The sequence below is a fragment of the Coenobita brevimanus genome, chromosome 114 (genome assembly GCF_032717465.1).
Source record: "Coenobita brevimanus isolate Jiangsu-jjx chromosome 114, ASM3271746v2, whole genome shotgun sequence".
NCBI lineage: Eukaryota > Metazoa > Arthropoda > Malacostraca > Decapoda > Coenobitidae > Coenobita > Coenobita brevimanus.
In genome coordinates this window covers 19,157,858-19,176,748 of record NC_137067.1, presented here as the reverse complement: position 1 = coordinate 19,176,748, position 18,891 = coordinate 19,157,858, and the positions used below count along the sequence as shown (strand labels likewise).

The following is an 18,891-nucleotide window of genomic DNA, read 5'->3' as shown; positions in this document are numbered from 1 at the left end:
ACCACCACCACACCCTCCCCCCCACCACCACCACCATCACACCCTCCCCCACCACCACCACCATCACACCCTCCCCCACCACCACTACCACCACCACACCCTCCCTCATGACCACTACCACACCATCACACCATCTCCCACCACTACATGTTGCTTTACCTGCATCTTCCTTTCACCATCACCTCTTCAGTACAAATCCTATGAGACACTGCTTTTACGTGCCCTTGTTTAATTCTGACCACTACACTAACAATTTACTGCTAACCTCTTCAGTGCCAGGATGTCATTGGCTTTATCGCTGCTGCCAACCGACAATTTTATACAGTTTTGCAGGCGCCTTTGGCAGTACAGGTTTGACTGAACGACGACTGGCAGCCATTTACCTTCCTTCAACTTAATAAAATATTCAGCAAAAAGCCAGTATAACATTGTGTTATCTTCAGTGCACGGAATAATTTGGTAATTACTGGTAACACACACACACACACACACACACACACACACACACACACACACACACACACACACAGGGGGGGGGAGGCGGTATATTCGATGAGGGTGCTATGGATGAAGAAAAGGAAACAAAACATCTTCTGAACTACATCAGGGCGAAGAAAAATTAATAAAATAAAAAAGGGAGAGGCAGGGAAGGGAGGTAATAAACTAGGGAGAGAACAGAGAGCGAGGCGGGAGAGGAAAGGCGGGGGGGAAGAGGCAGGAAAGAAGAAAGAAGACAGGAGAGGAAAAGGAGATAAAGTAGTGTGAAGAAAAGGACCAGATAACCAAGCCAGGGCGATGGTCACCATGATAACAGTGTCCCTGATATCAACCAACATACCTGCTGTTATATCTCCTCTCTTGCCCTACCTTCTCCACACTCCTTCCCTCCCTCCATCATTTGCCATTTCTGTCCTGTCCCCTTCCTGCTCCCTTATCTCTTCTTCCTTGTCTCTCTTCCTGCATATACCTCACTTCGCCCCATCCCCTCTCTCTCTCTCTCTCTCTCTCTCTCTGACATCATGCCCTCAGTACTGTACCTAACGTAAAAGGAAAGAACATGAAAATCACAAGACTCAGATATAAGACAGAGTGACAAAGTGGGACAACGTGAAGAAAGAAAAGACGATGACGAAAGAAGAAAGAGAAGACTGGAAGTATTTGGTAGATAAGGTTGGAAGATAACAAAGGTGGTGAGGAAATATTGAGATAAATGATGCATTGCAGGAAGATAAGAATGGGATGGCCCAGAATGACAAGGGTTCTCTCCCTCCCTCTCTCTCTCTCTCTCTCTCTCTCTCTCTCTCTCTCTCTCTCTCTCAAAAGGATTATTACTTACTGTCCTGTTGAAATCACTGTACAGGTCTTGTGGCAGAAATTCCACCATTAAGGGGTTTCAACCCCCCACCCAGCCCAGGGCTTTTGACCGATTTTCATTAAAAACAACAGGCTTCCAGGGTTTATGGATATCTACCTTCTTATATATTTTTCAGAACGATTGGCGCAAAATTGTGACATGCTGACGGCAGAAAAAACAAGTAGACGGAAAGACAAACATACGGAACTGACCAACATGGTTGCCAGTCTTTTGATTCCGTCCAGCAGTAATGTCTGTGTTAAGAGATGTACATACAAGAAGGGGCCTTCATTGAGTGTAACATCCTGCCCAACAGCTCGTGTAAGGGCTGAACATTTGATTCTGTCATGTGACACTGACCTTCCACCGACTGTTCTCAAAAGTGAAGGACTACATTCTTGCCTGACACTTAACACTTCCACCAAGTTTGGTTCATATCAGGTCAACATTGTCTGAGTTGACCTTGCCCTGTGACCATGACTTTTAACGTTTCTCGGTGACACTGAACTTTGTGACTGTTCTCAAGATAAATGTTTTATATCCTTGTCTTACCCTGAACCTTTCCCCAAAGTTCAATGTTAATTGGTTTAAAACGAAGATGACTGTCATGTGACCCTGAAGACGACCCGTTGTTCTCAAAAACGGTATTTCAACTCCTTGACTGATCCGCAACCGTTCCACTAACTTTCATCCAAATTAATCAAAACTGGCTGCTATATTGTTTACACACACACACACACACACACACACACACACACACACACACACGGTTCTACCATTGACCTTGTTCTGTGACCTTGACCTTTGACTGACTCTTCTAAAAATCGGCACCTTTTTTCTTGCATTATCCTCAACACTTCCGCCAAGTTTGATCTAAGTCAAATAAAAACTGATTTAGCCGATATTGCTAAGTCAGAATTTGAATTAGCCCTGTGACCTTGACCTTTTACCTACTGTTATTAAGAAAGAAGGTCAGCCCCACTGGCTATCCCTACAACCCCACACCGAATAAGGTTAAAATCGTATTAATACTGAGTTACATTGTCCACACACACACACACACACACACACACACACACACACACACACACACACACAGGTGATATTCTTCCATATACTTGGAAATACAATAAAACCAATATAAGTAAGGCTCAACAGATGATGCAGTTCAGCCAACTGTTCAGGAACGAGTTCAACACCAAAATAACACTGTCAAGAATAACAGTGTGGAGAGGCGAGACGAGACCTGAACTAAGTAAACTGATGTTGCCTCAAACTTTACCGTGTCACGACGACAACCAAAGACCGGCCAGACCCTCTGAACTGTAACACAAGTACAACTCACATCCTTGATACTATTCACCTGCAACATACACTGAAATATATATGTCAGCCTCTAGACACCAGCCCTCAGGCAGTACTTCTTTGATTTTCCCTGGAATGATTATTGCTTCCATGGCCGTGAGCCATCTGAGTGTGCCTTGCGCATTACGGAGGTTATTCTCTCGGGCATGGAAGCATACATTCCTTTCTCATATCCTTTGACTAACGCAAGAAAGCCTTGGTTTAATCACGCTTGTTCTAATGCTGTCTGCAACAAGGAGAGGGCCTACAAAAGGTACCGGAGCCAACCCACCCCTGAATCACATCATCTTTACGTTTCTGCCCGGAATCGTGCTAAGTCTGTTCTTCGCTCTACTAAAAATAATTTCATCCATACTAAATGCTCTCAACTCTCCAACTCGAATTCTTCCCGCTCCTTCTGGCATCTTGCCAAAAATCTTTCTAACAACTTTACCTCATCATCCTTCCCTCCTCTTTTCTACTCTGATGGTTCTGTAGCTATTTCTTCTACTGATAAAGCAGATCTCTTCGCACAGACTTTCTCCTCCAATTCTACCTTAGACGATTCCGGTGCTGTTCCTCCATCACTTCCCCCCTCTGACTTCCTCATGGCTGACATTAAAATTTCTTCAGTTGATGTATTTTCTGCCATCACTGGCCTCAGTACTAACAAGGCATATGGGCCTGATGGGGTCCCTCCTGTTGTTCTCAAGAACTGTGCTTCTGTGCTTACACCCTGCCTAGGCAAACTCTTTCGTCTTTGTCTGTCAACTTGTACCTTTCCTTCTTGCTGGAAGTTTGCTCTCATTCAGCCAGTCCCAAAGAAGGGTGACCACTCCCAACCCTCCAACTATCGTCCAATTGCTTTAACGTCCTGTATTTCAAAAGTTTTCGAGTCAATTCTTAATAGAAAAATTTTAAGGCATCTTTCCTATCACAACCTTCTTTCCGATCGTCAGTATGGGTTCCGTCAGGGACGCTCCACTGGCGATCTTCTCACCTACCTTTCAGACTCCTGGTCATCCTCCTTTCGGGACTTTGGCGAAAGCTTTGCCATTGCACTTGACATCTCAAAGGCTTTCGATCGAGTCTGGCATAAATCTTTAATTTCCAAACTGCCCTCCTACGGTTTCTATCCTTCTATCTGTGCCTTCATCGCTAGCTTCCTTTCTGGTCGTTCTATAGCCGCTGTTGTAGACGGCCATCGTTCTTCTCCTAGATCTATCAACAGTGGTGTTCCTCAGGGCTCTGTCCTATCACCAACTCTCTTCCTTTTATTCATCAATGATCTTCTAAGCTGTACATCTAACCATATCCACTCATACGCTGATGACTCCACCCTTCACCTTTCCATTCGGTTCCCGCAACGCCCATCTCAACAGTTACTTCAACAAACAAGGGATGAGGCTATGGCACACCTAATGTCTGACTTGGCTCGTATCTCTGACTGGGGTAAAAATAATATGGTTGTTTTTAATGCATCTAAGACTCAGTTCTTACACCTATCAACCCGACAAAATCTTCCACAGGTATACCCACTAATGTTTAATAATATTCAGCTTAATCCTGCATCATCCTTGAACATGCTTGGGGTTTCATTTACTCGGGACTTATCTTGGAAAGATCATATTACATCTCTTGTAAAATCTGCTTCAAAGATTGGGTGCGCTAAGCCGACTCCGCTCTTTCTTTACCCCTGCGCAATTGTTGACTCTATACAGGGGTTTTATCCGCCCCTGTGTGGAGTACAACTCTCATGTGTGGGGTGGCTCCCCACATACAGCTCTTCTCAATAGGGTGGAGTCAAAGGCTTTTCGTCTCATTAACTCTCCTCCTCTTACTGACTCCCTTCAACCTCTGTCTCTTCGCCGCACTGTTGCATCTTTATCTCTTTTCTATCGCTACTTTAATGGTCACTGCTCCTCTGAACTGTCTGCTTGCATTCCTCCACCTCTACGACGGGCGCGTAGCACCCGTCTGGCAGCAAACTCTCATCCTTTTTCTGTCCAACTCTCTAATGCAAGAGTTAACCGTTACTCCCAGTCTTTCATTTATGCAACAGGTCAGCTCTGGAACTGTCTCCCTCTGTCTGTATTTCCTGCTGCCTATGATCTCCAGTCTTTCAAACGCAGTGTGTCCAGGCATCTCAAAATGATCGGATCTTGAATTTGGCTCTATATTGTATTTTGTTTTTCTCTTGGAGGGAATTGTTACTGCGGGCTCATGGCCTTTGGTTCCTTCTTCCTCGCATAAAAAAAAAAAAAAAAAAAAAAAAAAAAGCATTATTACACAAAGGGGGACCACGGTAAAATATGACTGCAAGGAAATTCATACAAGCATTTTTCTTGCAATAATTACCTGACAAGACGGACATGTAAAATTTACAGTCGTATCCAGACGGAATGTATGCGAGTTATAAAGGACAAAATATATCCTATTCTCTTGTTACAAAACACTAAGCAGGCAGGAGGCATGATAAATATGTCAATAATATGAACCACTCGTTCGATGGAATAATTTAAAAGATAAGACAGATAATAAATTATTTAAAAAGGACAATAAACCCATTACCTCAGCACCTGGATTTTGGCTGAAAGTTGGGATACATTTCCCACTTTTACGATGCCATAATTTAGTAGCAATGACGAATGTGATGAAGATTATATAACGAAATTCATGTTCTCAATATCGACATTAAGTGGGTAGGAAGACCCATAAATATGGATGGGCAAGGATATCCATGAGTTTCTCTATCGATGTAATAATTTATCGGATATAATGGCTACAAGACTGAAATTACACTAACACTGATATAAGCAGGTAGGAAACTCGATATAAATGGCCGCAAAGAGGACAAATATAGGTCATTTCAGTGCAATATTTTTCAGACAGAATGGATGTGAGTTATAAATGACAAGGGAACCCACTCCACTTGGCATCAAACTTAACACCATGAATGTTGTTCCACTCTCCCTACTTAGTAATTTACGAGGAAAGCTGGATACAGGCATAAAAGGGTCACATCCTTTCGACACTAAAATTAGCACAGGCGGGCAGGAATGCGATAAAATAGCAGTAAAAATATGAACCACTTTTATGAAGTAATAAGCTAGATGGATATAGGTATAAAATGACAAACACCATTCCCTTCACCTCAAACTAAACAGAGGAAGAAAACCCGATTTTTGTAGTTCCACTCGCGATTCTGTACCTGCTAAGTATAGTGGATATAGAGGGTACAGTAAGTGAGAGGGCATTATATACTTTCTGTTCTCTGTATATTAACATTAACATTGAGTGGAAGGTAATGTAATAACAATGAATAGAAAAGGACACATGGGAGCCAGTTTTCCCATGCAATAACCTACCAAGGAAGATTAATGTAGAAGGGAAAGAATATATAGATATAAATTGTACCAAGGATGATGGATGTAGGTGAGAAAGACTGCATACACACCAGTTTTACATAACAGTTACCACAACTAGGAAAGAAAATGACAAATATAGATGGAAGAAGCCAGATATAAATCACTGTATTGATGCCACGAGTTACTAAGTAAAATGGATACGGGCCGGGAAGGATGTGCAGAGTCGACCACAAATGTTTTAAGACTCCCGTTATAGCCTGAAACACAGGATGATGAGCTTTGAAATACTTTTTTTTTTTTTCCTTCTCCAATACAGGTATACTGTTTTGTGTTTCGTCACTCATTAACCCTCCTAACGGAAGGTAATAAAATAGAAAGCAAAATCAAGATACATTCATATCAAGATGCCAGGACACATTGCATTTACAAGAGGAGGTTAAAAGTCAGCGGAAAAGATAGACTGATGAAAACTGTTCTGGCTGGACAATAATGCTCCATACTGACAATAAAAAAAGCAATAGATATGCACCATTCTCCTAACGTGGAATTTAATACACAAGGAATAAATATGAATATAGCTCGAGACGAGCACGCCAGGCCAACTAAAGATTCTGGCGAGAGTCCGTCGGTGAATCGGGATAGGCTTGACTTCCACGGGTCGGGTAGGCTCTTGGTGATGGATGAATGCATAAAATCGAACCGTACCAGAGTGGGGGTGTATGATGGAGTGCCGATAATTATGCATGTCTGGCAGAGAGAGAGGGAGGTGGGTAGGAGGAAGAAAAAGAGAATGAGATACTGAAGGGGAGGGAGGGAGAGAGGTAGGAGGAAGGAAAAGAGAGTGAGACAGTGAGGGTGGGAGGGAGAGAGGAATAAAATAGTAAATAATGGATTGGTTGGCTGAACTCAGTGCCATTATTTTTGTACGTTTATGGGTGTTGGTATGGTGGTGGTGGACGGGTAATAGATTATGTGGCAATATTTCCACCTCATCTTTGTACTAAGGTTGAGCACAAAGTTTTGAACCCGTCACTGCTACGGATCCTTCCCAACAAGAACAAAACTGTCTGGTGGATGATCATGTAAATTAAACATGGTTCCTTTGGTGAAATTTGTGAATGTCCCTGTCCATTCACTCAGTATACACGTCTTGAAACTCCTCAGCCTCCTCCTCCCTCTCTCTCTCTCTCTCTCTCTCTCTCTCTCTCTCTCTCTCTCTCTCACACACACACACACACACACACACACACACACACATCTTGAGTTACTCTCGCAACACACATAGGGTAGAGCCATTTCGTCCACTGCCAGGTTAAAAGAGGCTACCCTTTCTCAGGTGTTATCAACAAAATAGGTATCGAGACTCTTGCTAAACATTGCATTTCGAGACAAAACGCGAAGAACTTTGAAATGCCGTACTGTATGCCTTGTTTCAATAACTGTATATTGTTTTCTGTTCCGTCGCTCAAAGCCCACCAACCTCCTGTAGTATTTTTATTATTTTTTACACTACTAGGTAATTTTATGCAGCGTAGGAGACTTTCGGAACACAAGGGGTTGAACATATCCTTCACGAACCACTTCACTACCAGGGTTCTCTTCTAAGCTGCATAAATTATCTAATACCTGCAAGAACAATTAACAATAATATTTTCTTGCTGAAAAGGTTAAAGCAAAATATCATGGCATAAACTATATCGTTAAGCAAATTCACCAGACTTGCTGACACGTATGGAACGAGATCAAAAGCACCAGATAGACGTAGGAGCGTCAGGGTCCTAATAAGGCGATTTGCTAAATATGCTGAAATGTATGGACGTAAAACGTGAGCTGCACGGTCCTAATGCGAGGCCTTGTTATAGTTATTAAAGTTCACGGCAGTGGAGCACCTCGTTTTCGAAAATCGTAAGAGACAAAGAAATGAAGCCACTCCTGGAAATTATCCCACATAGAAAAGTTTTGCTCAAGGTCAGTTTCACTTGTGGTAGACGCTCTCGATTATTATTTTACGGATTATGCATTACCAAACCTACTCCTCCAGTTACTTCTATCCTTCGTCAGTTGTTGTGGTGAGAGGTGCAGGGATCAGCCCTGTTGGTGTGCTGTAGGACTACTGGACCTCGGAAAGGGTACTTGGACCTTCATTCTGCTGCACAAACCACCACCGTGCCGCCCTACCAGTCTCACCACGCCTGAGGGTGTGAGGTAACATGACCCTGATTGTGTGGTGGAGTCACAGAGAACCAGGTCAAGAAATACGAGGGAACAGGTACAAGTGACATGATACTGAAATGTAATCTTCTTAGGCCGATGATATATAAGGACTATCCGATTACCACACTAACTGTTCGACTACGCATCTTTAGCCTTTTAGCTGCAGTTGGTTTCTCTTCAGCTGAATAAAGCTACCTTGTTGAACTTGGAGTAAACTACAAAGTTTTTATTTTATAGCTACAATGAAAATCGAAAATTTTAGCTTTTGGCAGCTGTAAGTTTATCGTAGAAAAAAAAAACTCAAGTTAGCCAGGAACAAATTGCAACCTTCTTACTTTGCAGTCAAAGGGATAAACTAGAAGCTCCGACTAGAGCCAGTAAGCAAGGTACCGGTATGTAAGCTGATCAGAAGTTAAGCTGTGTTTGCTCTTATCATTCAGGATTATCGTGGACACGTCTCGCTTTGTGTACAGAGGGATCTTGTACTGTAAGCCTTTTTCTTGGTGGTACATATTATAACATCAGTTACACTCCTCACTGTGCCAGATTTCCTGTCCTCTCTTTCCACTTTAAGTCCCCCACTTGTCCTTTCTTCGTTGTTTTCTTCACTGTTAACACCCAGCTGTATACTCGTATGTTGTTCGTCCTTTGTTATCTTCCTTTCTGTTTTTATTGCCTGTTAACCAGGCCATTTCTTCGTCGTTTTCCCTTCTTTACATAATTTACTCTGCTATATTTTCAACTGATTTGTGGTCGTGTTCCCGTGTATTATTTCTTAACGGTGATAATGCCTTTTTTTTTTTTTTTTTTTTTAATCCTGCCCATCCCATCCCCAGATTATTATGTAAACCAAGGGCGAATTTCAAAATGTGCATACAACCGTAAGTAATTTGTTTCACTTTGAGAACTGAATACAATAGTTGATTAAAATATCTGATGGCAGCATGATCAGTAAGATGACGTCACCGCAGAAGGGAGGTTGCACCATATTGTGTGTAATTGTTTATTTTCAAGACATTATCGCAAACAACATCGAGTATATAAGATATAAACACTATGCAAATGAATAACAAGACGTAAAAAGCAAAACATGTTGACAAAGGCGAGGTGCTAAAGATTCTCCTACAGTAGGTACTGGAGAATATGACCCATGTTTATTACGTACTTGTTCTACCATCCTCATCATCATCATCACTACCACCCCAGCAATAATTTCCACCTAAGGGAGGGGGAGTGAGCCTTTTCTCATGTATAGTCAACAAAAGTATGGAGACTCCAACTTTAATTAAATCAGGCCCGGACGATATTTCTCCATATGTGGCTGTTTGGGTGGTAACTAAATAAATAATAAATGAACGCCCTGTAATCCAGTGGGTTAAGCCTCTCTCAATGGATGTTGCCCATTAGGACTGGAGCCTAAGGGATAGATGCAGTTTATTGCTCACATAATGCTGCCCAGGGACTTATCACTGGTCACCCTTGCCTTAAATCTCTGTACTAAGTAATCTGGTCGCGAGTCCTAACGCTCCAGATGTTTTCAGGGGGAGTGCAGACGTGGATGACGGATGGATGGATGAATGGGTCACTGTCTCTGGTAACTCTAAGCAACAGTAAATTCAGGATGATGCCACATTATTTGTACAATATTTTTTGCCTTTCAACCTGTGACGATTTTTGTTACATTACTGCTACCACAGAAAGCTTTTCTCCCCTTCAGATAAGGTAGAATTAGAAGAACTCGAGTTACAGACTTCATTAACCCCTGCAATATGTGAAGTCTTTCCTGCGTTGATTAGAGCTGTCTAGAGTTAATAAATATGAAATACAATAATGAAGGCGTCAAGACAATAGGATAAATGGATGCTGAAATACAACACACAGAACAGTGGTTCACAGCTCTTGGTCCTGTGTTGCAAAATGTACTGCACAACAGGAGTACAGATCCCTTCTTTGTTGATTACACGCAGTTCATAGAACACTTCGACTGCCACATGCATTGGTGTTTATACAAACGTACTTGGTCGGCATGAGATATTATTAATTCTACTTATCACTGACCATACAGTGGACCTCATAATGGGCTGATACTCAATACAGAATAGTACAGAATAATCAGAAGCCTTCCTAAGCTCATAATTTCCCAATTCGTATTCGGCCAGCATTAGGAAGAGCAAACATCATCTATCACTCTCCCTGCAATGGACAGCATACGGACAAGTACAGAATGCCATGAGAATTTTTCCTGTATCCATCATCTCTCCTGTCATTCTGATTCGTGCTTGAACAGCATGAATTGTAAACCTTGGCTGTCAGTCTCACCACCTCTGGACCTAACATGGATTGATACAGAATACAGAACAGTACCAGCATACTTCCTAATTCCTTCAACGGTCTCACTCGTACTTAGCCAGCATAATGAATGGTTAATTTGGGCACCCATGCCCCTGTGGTAGGCCTTAAACAAACTGATGTAGAGAATTACCAACACCTCTTCTAACTCCCCTTAGACATACCACCTGTTCCTGATTCTGTAATGATCTTGTTCACTGAGGTTGTTATGTATTTGGTTAGCATTAGCAAAGGTAGAGTTTGGGTATCTATATCTTTGCAGTATACATCGTACAAATGGATATTAAATACAGCCAACCCCTATCATAAACCCTTAGATTTTCCTCATGCCTGTGTCTGCCTCTCACACCCCAGCACACCAATCCTAAATGAGTCTCTTCAATCACTGGCTCAAGCAATCAATCAGGCAGCATCGATCTGACTTTCAAATAAAACTGTCTTTTCAGTCATACATCCAGGTCAATCAGCAGCATCGATATGTCTCCTTCTGCAGCCTCCATTTTTTCTCCGTTCTCTCTCTTTTGTTTTGTCTCTGATCGTATGTATCTGTGTTTGTCTAACTGCATCTAACTGTCTCTCTGTCCATTCATTTGTCTCAACGTCTATCTGGCCACCTTTACGGCTTTTATTTACATCAGTATGTTACTCTGTGGCTCAGTGATAATCACATTCACTCCCCGATCTGCTGTTTCTGAGTCTGGTTCGAATCCAGCCTACATGGACATTTGAAGTGGGCGGTGGTAGTATGTCCTTTCATATACCATCATAATTCAAACCCTATTGGTTCATACCAGTGACACATACTGTACAGTCTGACACACATAAAGACATCCACTTTAAAAAACTTTCACCTACGCTACTGTTATAAGAAACGTCTCTTGCTGATTCGTACATAGCGAGCATGAGGAAGAAAGGATTCAATCACTCTTCTTCCGTGGAGAAAGTTCGGCCCTGCTGGGCACTTTAATGGTCAGATACAGACATACAAATTACGGCTATAAATATATCAAAAATAATCCTCTATATCACGTACACGAGGGTCGGTTAGGTTATTCTATCATGCAGTCTTTTGTCCCATCAGGAGCATAAGGTCCCGGGGCTGGGCTACTCAGCCCCGACATTTAAGGCGAAGGCAACTAGCCTCGCTGGCCTCTGGGTGGCATTATGGAAACAATAAACCCTAGTTATCTCTCAGAGTAAGCCCATCCGACCCTCATCCCATTAGTCTTAACCCACCTGACCACCTGCCGTTATTTGATTACATGGTTACCATCCGGCATAGTAACTTCTTTCCCGGATTACAAAAAAACATTTGAAATTTGGCTTGTTACTCTATGTGGTTACCAGAAGGTAGCAGTGCATCAAATGAGTGGATGGTGCCCGCCTCCCGCTTACAGCACTAGAGTATCAGTTTGCGGTAAGTCTTAGTCCTCTCCTAGAATACGGTCGGCAAGAATTAGTTGACACTTAAATCTCCCGTTGCACTGCTGGGTGAACAAGGACATGGGAAAAACAAACTTTGCGGCCGGATAACTGAATGCAATTTTTTTCTCAGACGAGGTGGCCGAGAGGTTAAGGCGTTGGACTGCTAATCCAATAGGGTCTCCCTGCGTGGGTTCGAATCCCATCCTCGTCGTCCGATATTTTCCCTTTTATGTTTTAGTATTTGTACTGTACTTAAAATCACTTAAGCTAAACACACCACCTGCCCGACGGAAAGGCAACTGCCTCTTGATTGAACAAATTATTTCTTTGCTTAGGACTCTTGGCCGGATTCTAGTTTATTATATAAATAATATCGTTACCTTTCTTCCTCACCGATAAACTGTGCGTCCATCACCTTTGTATCATCTGTATATGTTACTTATGTAAACAATGTTGGTACCACAAACAGAAATATAAACACATAAGAATATTGAGGCGAAATATGCAGAATAAATCGCAAAGGAACAACTGATAGGAAGTTTCCAAGGCCAACGAGAATACAGCCAACACTGAGAAAAGAACACGCTGCCACAATATGCTGTTAGTGGCTCCTGACACCAGCACATTTACAACAGATGTATCACCACATGTCCACTGTTGGCATTTTGTGAGTCCAAAAGTATTAGCATCCTCGTCTCATGACATATTTAGTAGTGATGCATTTTCACTGTATTCTCACCATCTTCCCAGATGATTATTATAAACTTGGTGACCAGTTATCGAACTGGAGATAAAAAAAAAATGTAACGTTCACTGGCCTCCCGCGTTACAAGAATCGTCCCGCAACTTTGAAAAAAAAAAATCAATTTCAACAGTTTTGATCCAATTTAGACCAAATGTGGAAGGTCTGAGGAAGGCAAGAACGCTGGGGGTCGATTAAAAGAACAATTACTCAAAAGGTCAAGGTCACAGGGCAAAGTCAAAAAGTCTGACCTATGTGTTTTTGTGTGAACATAGGAATCAAAATAGTTCTGATGTGATCTGGACCAAATTTGGTGGAAGGGCTTAAGGCCAACCAAGGGCTTGGCTAATTCTATTTGAGAAGAGCAGGTCCCTTTCAGTGTCACAAAGGGAGGTCAGTTTGAAGGTTTTGTCCAATGTAGACAAAATTTGGTGGAAGGGTTCAAAGTAAGCCAAGGATGAAGAGGTTCAATTCTGAGAATACCCAGTCAAAGGTCATAGTCATAGGGTAGGGTCAAAGTTCAAAATTCCACCTATGCATTGTAGTGTACCAGCATTTACTTGATGTTGTGTCACCATCTACTTTGCTTGCCTGCACTGGCTGAAATATGCATCACATCACAGCAAAAATGGGTGGGAGGGGAGTGGGTGGGATGTGTTGGGTGGTAAGCTATGACTGGCAGTGCATAGATGAGTGATGTACATTGATCGGTAAGGCCTGATTTCTCACACAAACCTGGAGGTAGGAAGGAAAAGAAGTACAAAAGTACTGTACAAAACATGGGAGCGTCTGGGCCCTTCGGTTAATGCCCTGGGTATAGGAGGTGTGAGAAGGTGACTTTGTGTGGTGTGGAGACAGAGGGTGATGGGTGGTACGGTGCGGTACGCACGGTATGGTACGGTAGAGTACGGTATATGTCATGGTATGGTATGGCAAGATGCTGTGTAGTGAGGTGTGGCATCACTTAAGCCTGTAAAGTCTATGGGAGTGAATCATATTTCACCAGAACATCGCTAATGAGGCAAGATGAAGTGGGAGGACGGGAGTGGGTGGGATGGGCTAGGATCGTGGTGGGGCCGGCGCGAGGAGTACACCCTGTGACAAGGAATGTCGTTATGACGGGTGATGTGGGTGGGAAAGAGATTTCACTTCAGAATCCAAGGCTAGAGTGCAGAAAATGGATTGCGCATGCGTGTGCAGAGAGGAGTGTGAGGCACTAGGGTGGCCGCGGATCGAGGCAGTGCGGGAGTATACTAAATGATGATCGGTGTTGTAATGGGTGGGACGGGAAAGGGCAGAGGTGGGCGGAGACAGGGTGGGATTAGCCTATACACTAGATGATGCGTGTTATACACTGGATGGTATGGGTGTGGTAAAGATTTAAAACTCTCCCCAGGATTAGGCCACACCTCCCCCAAACAGGTAATTCAATTGTGGGGAAAAGAGGCTCAGGTTCCATCCTAGTCTGAGACTAATAACAGTAAGAACAACAAGTAGAACAAAATTATAAGCACCCGTTGCTTTTACTTTTTACTTGATATGTTGCGACGCTGTTAAGAAATCGGATGAACATTGGAGAAATCGCCATTAATACAGCTACAAAGAAAAAAAAATGTCTAGGGTGACACCGTATATGATGATGTCGTTTCTTCATTCCATAATTAAATCTAAGCAGAGAATACGATCTGCAGATGGAGAGAGGGAGCGATGCAGAAAAAAATTTGATGAAACATGTACAATGTAAGAGAACGTGGAAAATCGACGCTGAGTTTTACCCCATCCCACAAAACCCACGGTGTGTGAGATATACAAACAAGAAAGCAACTCACTGGCCTAAGTCAGCCCTGGCTCTATTTTTTTTAAGGACCTGTGAGAGGGCTGTATAATTTTGGAAGACTACGGTATAAGTGGTGGGTCCTGGGGGTATATTACAGGGTTTATCTCTGTACTACAAGGTCGTCTTTTATCTGATATTCTACTACTACCTCACACTGAAGAAATCACTAACACTCAAGTACATTAACCCTTTCAGCACAGTGCCATTTTCATTTCATTCCTGTTCCCTCTACACAATTTTACACAGCTTAGTAGTGAGTTTTTGACCCTGAACAGATTACATAACATAATCTTCACTAACCTCTTCACTACAAAGGGACCCCTACAAGATGAGCAATATCGTCTGGCAGCAGCAAGAGTAAACTAAAAGAAAAATGTCATCCGATACAAGTGTTAGGGAATAATAAGCACATTAAACAGGTAAAGACGAACTGCTAGGAAGACTGCTGTAGCTGTCAGTACGTGCTAAATGAGGTAATGGTTTATGACTATCTACTACGAATATAACAGACGGTGCAGTACATTCTGAGACTACCACCCCTTCCGCCCGAGGACGTCGTTATCATAGTATTATTTCTGTTTCCAAATATTGTTCTTATAAGCTCAGAAGATATGTGATAGTGAAGAGATAAATGAAGATGATATATCTCTACCGCCCAATAAAAGTGTCTGATAGAAATATAAACAAATAAAAACAAACAGCGATGCCAAGGCACAGCCAACCCGTCCCCAGCAATCATTTTAGTGCTGACGTATAAACACAACAGGATATCTAGTCAAAGACGTCACATATCAAATTTGGGGTAAATCGGGTGAAAACTGACGATTTTATGCCCATTTCAGATTTTTGGCCCTACCCACCTGACACTGACCCCCCTACGTTAACTAAGGGGTGACCTCCCTGACGTGAAGATTTGAAAGATGCACCTTTAGGTTTGGGTTTCATGTCGATATAACGAAATACAAAGGAGTTACGGCGAAAAAAACATTTCATTTTACATTTGTTCTTACATTTTTTGAGCCTACAGCCTGGGCCTTGGCCCAAAATTTAATCAGGTGATCAGAAGGTCATAGCCCATCATCCCTGTGATTTTGGTCAAAATCGCACCAGTAGTTTTCGCGTAAAGTTGTTCACAGTCAGACAGACAGACAGACAGAAAGACAAACAAATAACCAAACAGATAAACCGAGTGAAAACAATACCCGTCCCCAAGCCCTCCGGGACGGGGATGGGTATAAAGCGGGGGGGGGGGGGTCCGGCAGTCAGTGCATCATAATGCAATGGTTTATGGCTAACCGCTTAGGGTATAATAATCTGTCCATTATTTTATAAAACCTTGAGATATGGCTAAAGGCTATCCAGTGGTGACATGGCTTGCAGGTAGCACTTACTGTAGGTATATTACGGTAGGTGTCCAAGCATGACTGACGGGACGACATGACTACTAACATACTGCTGGTAGTCAAAGGCTGTGCAGCTATATTATGAGTGAAAACCTAAGGGGCAGAGAACTGAAATGGGAAATGGCGCAAGACCCTGACACAGTGAGAGCTGCCATCAAGTGAAAAAACTTACACTTGCTGCCATGATGAACGACCTCCCTGTGTAAACACAAGTTTTGCTCCACGACTAATATATTTACTCTCGCCATTGCCAGACGATTGTGCTCATCACCTGGAAACTTCCATCGTCTTTTATTTCTCCTCTGGGCATGGGTTTAACAGTCCTTTCCCTTAGGCCCAACAGTCCTCCTACGTGCTTAACACATCACCACTTCGATACTACTACCTACCATCCGTATTGAATATACGCTAGGATTCTCATTCAGGACCGGTCCACTGCTATCAGATTAGTGAAGGCGTTTTTTAAAAATGTCGCTGGGTCTTGTGAATGATCAAAGTAATCTGTTTTAACAACGCCAACTTAAAAACTGTTGCCTTCCCCAGCCTGGGACCCAACTCTCTTCATTTAAAAAACTAGACGATCAGAGGACTAAGAAACTAATCTAGCTAAAATCTGGCGACTTCAATAGCCAATATGAAATCTCTACATCTAAGGGCAAAAGAAATGAAAAAAATATATCAGTTATACATATACAGTATAATAAAACTTCAGTACACAGTAGTGCAGACACAAACGACGGAGCACTGTAAGATTATAGGTTCTCACGGAAATACAGAAGGAAACAAGTGAATCAGTTATTGTCATGCAATATAAAGTCCCCTACCGGATGATAGCCATATATATGTAATTGACCTTGGGAGTAGATGGCTGGTTGTTGCGCGCGACACACCGTCATGGTATGGGGAACAATTGTGTGAAGGTATATCAATATCTGCCATGCATGTGGAAGTTACAGAGCTGACACGAAATTGCGGACGGACTGACGGACGTAATGACGTACTGACGGAACCGTGCAAACCTCTAGACCCCGACCGGTTTGACCGGTAGATGACTAAAAAAAAATACACGTATCCTACAGCAAAATAGCTTAATGTGCTCAACAGTTAATTAGTACCGGATCATTAATCAAAACTGAGAAAGGATTTGACAGACTGACGATGCCTTTTTATGCAGGACCGTCTTATCAGCCTCCTGCCAGCAAGGGTCTCGCAGTGTTTGTGGGCAGGGTGAGGGAGCGAGAGTAAAGAAAATATAAAGGAGGAAGGAAGGAAGGGTGTGTGTTCGTGCTAGCAAACAATGAGTGTAATGATTTGGCTGAGGATGAGAGAGATGGAGGCAGACAAAGGAAGGACTGAAGAGTGGGGGAGATCGAAACTGAAATGGAAGGAAAGCAGAAGGGCAAACACAGATGGACGCAAGACAAGGAAAGGAAGGGATGGAGGGGGGAGATGGAATATGGAGGAGTAAAAATGAGAGGTAAAAAAAGATAATAAATGGTGTGGGTGGATGAAGAGGAGTGGAAAACTGTATGGATGGTGGGGAGGGTAGAAAGAATGTGGGTGTGGGTGGGGATGTGGGTTGGGATGTGGGTGGGAGTGAGGGTAGAGTGGGTGTCCGTGGGGTAAGGGTACAGGATATACTTGTGCTTGTGAATGAATTGAAGACAGACAGGATACGGGTGTGAGTGTAAGTGTGGGATGCAGCCAGAGGTGAACGTGGACAAGGAAGGGGTGTGGGTGGGCAGGGTGGTAGATAGGGGGTAAAACGGCAAACGACCAAAGCCATTAACATGGAATGGAACGCCATATCATAAATTATAAAATGTGACATAACTGAAGCAGGAGTGAGTCACGTACTGCAAGATCTGTTATTGCAATAATCAATTCCTGTGTGATAAACAGAGATAGAAGGTGACATAAGAGATAAGCTGCTAGATAAGCCAAATATAGTAGACAGGAAGGGAATTCATATAAAAAGAATATTAGCATGAGACCAACATTTAGAAAACAAATGTTATTAGACATGCAAGAGACTGGTCAACACAAACACATCTATTGATCCTTAAGACTGGACGATGGCACACACACACACACACACACACACACACACACACACACACACACACACAATGTACTGTCACGTACACTTCAAGCATAAAGCGTAATTTTATCCTACTACCAGTACATGCCTCTTAATTTACTGATAGTTTTCCTTGTTTTCTCCGGTTAGACAAACTATACATACCTGTACAGTCATTAGTTATCAAGCTTGACCTTTTCTCAGGTAGCCAGTCCTGCAGCCACCACACAGCACTATCATTCGTCTCGTACCAACCGTATCCTCGTTGGCATAACAGATTTCGCACAGATTCTTCCTTAGCGAATTATCTCGTCTTGCCTTCTGCAGCACAATTAAATCTGTTCCAGTAACTTCTGCTGTCTCCAACTTATTCACTTTGGGAAACTATTCACACAGGAGGTTACATATAACATTCCTCAATCCCATCACTATGACTGTGCTCTTCCAAGTTGAATAAATGTTATTCATATGGTAGTAGCAACATTACATGAATATGGTGCCCTCCAGCTGAAGGGGGCTTATAATGTCTTGAAAGTCAACAGGAATACGACCCCCTACTCCCCGCCCTCCCCCAAAAGTAGAGAACATTTTCATACGGAAAAAAGAGAGAGAGACAGAATTCACAGTTAGTATGCCAATGAAATAACTAAGAGAGGCTCACTACGAAGTTTCCTGTGACAGAGATAATATTACTATTGTACGAGTAGAAGAATTTACATGGGTCTTACGTCTTTGTTACAGAACTCTATAAATAACAGTAATGAAGGGACAAGAG

General features: G+C 42.6%; 1 non-coding gene across 1 annotated transcript; it reads left to right on the top strand.

The window, feature by feature from the left end:
• Positions 1–12,183: 12,183 nt before the first annotated feature.
• On the top strand, positions 12,184–12,265 carry TRNAS-GCU (transfer RNA serine (anticodon GCU)). The gene has a single exon. It is a non-coding gene; the product is annotated as a tRNA-Ser (tRNA).
• Positions 12,266–18,891: the final 6,626 nt, after the last annotated feature.